Below are 5,531 nucleotides of genomic sequence, written 5' to 3' on the forward strand. Positions count from 1 at the left end.
GTCAAAGACAAAGATATCAAAGAGGGAGACCTTGTACTAAGGTATGACAATCGCCTTGATAATTGGTTTGATGCCAAATTTGAGACTAGATGGCAGGGACCATACATTGTCAAGAAGATCTTCAACTCTAGCTACTATCAGCTTGTGGATTTGGATGGAAAGGAGCATGCTAAGAAGGTAAATGGCTACCGACTAAAGCCATATTTAAGCCGCCTCCTTCCAAAGGACTTAAAGAATTACCAACAATGCAAGGATAAGTCTAGGGAGGTATGCTGCTACTATTGCTCTCTCTCCCATCAAGAAAATCATGCTCTTCATATGTGAAACATCAGAATGAAAAAGTAACAAGGGACAAAGGAATGATAGACGAAGCACTACATAACCACCCGCAATTAGCATTCCAATGTGCGCCGAATGATGGTACATGAATATACCATCATCCAAGGGGAGGGCTGGTTGATAGCCGTTTTTTGGCTCTCAAAAATTTTGTTTAATGAGCCACTTCACACAATAAAAACACCTTAGCACGATACCTAAGCTTGCTCCTGCATTGTACATAGGAGTGTGTGTGTTAGGACTCTTTTCTATATTTTCTAGAAAATCTTCATGGAGCTAGTCATCAGATTAGGTTAAGAAAATAAAAATAAAAAAATAAATATATATTATGGTCCTATTTGTGGATAATATATTTCTTATAAAGGACCTAAGCATAGCATTATTTTCTCAATTTATTCGGTAATTGTGTAAATATGTAGACCTAAGTGTGTATTTTTTCTAAATCTCTTTGCATCCGTTCATGGCATGAAATATTTCTATGTTAGTGTGTACATACCCATAATATTTATTTTAATAAAATAAACCCATGCATTTCATCCCGCACCCTCGTGGAAGTCAAAATTTGTTTCTACACTGTCACTCACTTTCACTGGAGATTTTCTCACTTGCATATTTTCCTCTTTCACCCAAATACAAAATAAAACACTCCTATCATGATATTCCTTCATGGTCATGCACATGTTTTTCCTAACACCATGTGCTCATAAAGACAAGGGCAAGGAAAAATCCAAGCACTAGGTCTATCATGTACAATTGTTTTTTATTCTTCAAAAATCACCATCCACGCATGTGGCAAGGGCCACTTGGATTCCTTAGGTCATGGCATGGCTCATGGGGGGACTCACCTTTGGATGTATAAGGAGAATTCAACCAAAAAGGGTCCCACATAAGCACCTTTGTAGTCCCACAATACACAGCTTTTTGGGCGAATTTTGGCACCCTTCTATCATCCGAATCAGCAAAAGTTATCAACATACAAAAAGTAGCTCGTGAGCTGAACCATTTTACATAAATATTTCAGCATTTTTGGAGAAAATCACGAATTCTGGTGAATTGTTTGGTGCGACCCAGTCTGCCCATTTTATGCACACAAGGATCCTCTCACCTTCTTCACCATCTCTCCTTCCCCTCTTACCACCATAGCCTTCTACATACACATATGCTCTCATACCGCTCTCTACTATCCCCAAATTACAATTTCATGTTAATTCCTCTAAAAGGCATGAATTTTTAGCACTTTATCCTTGCATAACCTCTGCAAATCAGAGGATTTTCATCAATAATCCTCATCTTCATCGTGGAGATCAACCGTGAAGGCGGTGCAAGAAGTAGAAGTAGTAGAAGAAGAAGAACCAGTGGTCATTTTCATAAGGGTGAGTCCATAATTCTTGGAGGTTCCATGAATCTCAAGAGCTCATCCACCTCATTCACCCTTGGTTCCTCGACAATCAAGTCATCATCACTTTTGTAAATATGCCACTAACATTTTTTAGTGATCATTAACAACTAACCCTTCTTATAACTTGCACCCTCTACTATCTACTAGAGTAGGCACCTCCAAGTTACTCACCTCTCTCTCCTTTCACTCTCAATAATTCCTCCCCTTGAGCCCGCATCCATGTGGCTTAAGGGATAAGGAAGACCCACTCCCATTTAAAATATCAAAATATTTCCGAATCTCTTGTTTTGTCAATAAAATTGATTAGAACTAATCCTAATCAAAGCTTCCAAAAACCTATAAATAGAACCCATCTCTCCTTGTAAAAAGAATCTCTACACCATTGCACACTAGATTGAGCGTAGCACACGCCATTTCTATCTTGGTTGTAAGGAGAGAGAAAGCTTTCTATACACCATCACTTTGGTGCATAGAAAAGCTTGAGCTAGTTGAGTGAGTGTGAGTAGAAGATATCTTTCTACCATTGTTGTATCTACCCCAACATCAATGAATTGGTAGTTTTGGGTGCAATTTCACGTCCAAAGGCTCATGCTTCTCCTCCAGTTTCATTTGGCAAAGTCATTCAGCTTCATAAGGTGACTTGTTTCATTGAAGGTTGTTGTTTTGTTGCTTGTCCTTGTGATTCATTGGCTACTGTTTGTTGGCTACCATTAGAAAAGGGTGGATGGTGAGAGGGATCCCATAACCCTCTGACAATGTGCTAGTGATGCTATAACCAAATCTTGTCACTTGAATCCGCAAGCTCTAGGTGCCTTCTTGGGCAGATCATAAGGTTGAAGCTAAGTTGTACAACATCTCTCTCTCTCTCTCTCTCTCTCTCTCTCTCTCTCTCTCTCTCTCTCTCTCTCTCTCTCTCTCTCTCTCTCTCTCTCTCTCTCTCTCTCGTGTTTTAGTGCGTGAGAGTGTTCCATTGGTGTTAGGGTTAGTGTAAAGTCCTTACTTAATTTTCGGTTGCTCTAACGATTCTCCCTTTTTTTTTGCATCCTAGTTCTCTTTTAAACTAGGTTGTGCCCCTTGTGTAGTTGGAGTCTTACCAGACACCGAGAAAAAACTTCCGCGCAAACCAAAAAGCGAGCGAGATCAATACCTAGGGCAATTACCCAAGTTGTTACCATATACATGTGGTAGTGATGTGTGTGAACACACTAGGGCCGTCGGGGGATTTTTCCCCTCTTTAGGAGGTTTTTTCCCCCGTGCATTGTATATACGCCCATCACTCTAGGGCTATGTATCTTTCCATTGCACACTAAGTTATACACTCTCTATTGTGTGCCTTGAGCTTCCTTCGTCTTCTCCAAGCTGTGTGTGTTTCTCTGCAACCCTAATTCCAATAGTTGGTATCAAAGCAGGTCACGTCCTTCTGGGCTTAGTCGCCAGCCGCTCCAGCACACGTCTGCTCACCTTCTCCGATTTCAGTGAGCTTTGGCGAGCGTTCGTAGGTCGACAAAAATTTTGGGAAAGCTCAAAGAGCTTGGTCTGCTCAGAATTTTGATTTGGGCTCATTTCGGCCTCCGTTTCCACTACAAGTAGTACTGCACAGGCTATTTTGTCATTTTGTGCAGAATTTCTGTCAGTGCCGTTTTCTGCATAACAGGTGCCTAATAGTCTTCTACGGTTTGTGCTATATAGCACAGGTTGTTCCCGCTCCATTTCTCCTATTTTCGGGCAGTTTTGACATCAGGTGCAGCATTTACCATGGTTGACAACGACAACACATATGTGTTCAAGATGTTTTTTGCTGAGGACAGGTTGTATGGGGACAACTACCCTATGTGGGCTTATATGATGCAACATGTTCTTGTGTCAAAGGGTGTCTGGAACATTGTGCAGGGCATTGATGTACGTCCTGGTTCTGAGGATGCAGGCGATGTTGACGATGTTGCAGGTCTTGCTGCAAGGATTGCAGCTATTAGATTTGTTTTGCCTACGGCAGAACAAGCTTATTGGGATGTTAAGGATGCACAGGCTCATGCATTGATTGTGTTGTGTGCGAAGCGCACCATTGTTCCTCACATCCGTTCAGCAAAATCTGCAAAACAGGCTTGGGATATTCTAGCAGGTCTTTATGCAAGCCGCAATGAGGCTAACATTGCTTTGCTGCGTAAAGAGCTGGAGTCGAAGATTATGCATGAGGAAGATGATATGGACACTTTCCTTGCTAGTGTCAAGGATATCAATGAGCAGCTTATTTCTGCAGGTGAAGTCATTTCAGACAGTTCCCTTGTGCAGACTGTTCTTGATGCCTTACCAAATTCCTACCAGACTTTTGCTAGTACTTGGAGACTTATGACCCAAGGAAATCCAGAAGTTGTCAAGTTTGATGCATTATGCACGTTGCTGTTGCAAGAGTCACTGTCCAGAAAAAACAGAACTAGACAGTGTGTAGTTGAACAGGCTTTTATTGCTTCTCAAAGAAAGGGTGGTAATAGCAATGCAGCCACTTCTTATGGTTTTGCTGCGAGTGGCAAAAATTATGTTCCTAATGCTTCTGCTGGCAATACTTCGTCTGGCAATTCTGGTGATAAGGGCAAAAAGAAGATGCGTTGCCATTATTGTAAAGCCAATGATCACTTGATCAAGTCGTGTCCTAAGTTGAAGGCCAAAGAGGCTAAGAAGAAAGAGGGTGGTTCCACTGCAAATGCTGGTTCCACTACAAATGCAGCCATTATTGAGTCTTTTGTGAAAGGAGACTGTGTTGCTGATGTTGATGCAGAATGGGATTTTAGCGCAGAGTGCACTTACAATCCTGTTGTCCATGATGCATGCTTGTCAGTCGTTGCTGCAGATTCACATGTGTGGTATTTCGACAGTGGTGCTACAAAGCACATTACCTCACATCGTGAATTGTTTACCTCTCTCGAGTCTGTCCCTCATGAAAATTCAGTCACTTGTGCCAACAATGCCTCTTATCCAGTTCAGGGAGTTGGAAAGATTGTGCTCACTGCTACTAATGGCAGTTCCTTCACACTTGTTGATGCACTTTATGTACCTGGGATCAAGAAGAATCTCTTATCTGTATCCACACTTGCTAGACTTGGACTTGTAGTCAAATTTGTGGATGACAGATGTACAGTTCATGATCTCAGTTTTGGTGATGAAATTGTTGCATCTGGGCTTCTGTGTCGTGGGCTATATAAGCTCACTTTGTATTACAAGTGTGGAAAAAATTTTGCAAATGTTGTTGCAGATTCAAGGGCTATTTCAAATGAAAAACTTTGGCATGCACGTTTTGGTCATCTGAATTTTGCCAGTTTGCTGCGTTTGCAGAAATCTCATATGGTTGCTTCTTTGCCGCCTCTTGAAGCACCTGTCAAACATGTTTGTCAAGGCTGTATTTTGGGTAAGATGCAGAGTTCTAAGTTTCCAAAGGATGGTTTAGTTCGGGCCACATGCAGGTTGCAGCTTGTGCACAGTGATGTTTGTGGGCCCATGCAAACTCCGTCCTTGGGAAATTACTTGTACTTCATGACTTTCATTGATGATTACTCCATGCATGCATGGGTATTTCCGCTTAAAGAGAAGTCCGAAGTCTTTATGTGCTTCAAACAATTTCTGGCTATGGCTGAAAATGTGTCGAAATGTACTATGGGCACCCTCCGTTCAGATCGAGGGGGGGAGTATATGTCTCATGAATTTAAGGCATTTCTGGCTAGTCGTGGGATAAAACACCAATGTACAGTGCCTTATACACCTCAACAAAATGGTGTTGCTAAGAGGAAAAACAGTTCACTGACGG

This window comes from Adiantum capillus-veneris, chromosome 2 (genome assembly GCF_014529385.1).
Source record: "Adiantum capillus-veneris isolate H3 chromosome 2, ASM1452938v2, whole genome shotgun sequence".
Taxonomy (NCBI): Eukaryota; Viridiplantae; Streptophyta; class Polypodiopsida; order Polypodiales; family Pteridaceae; genus Adiantum; species Adiantum capillus-veneris.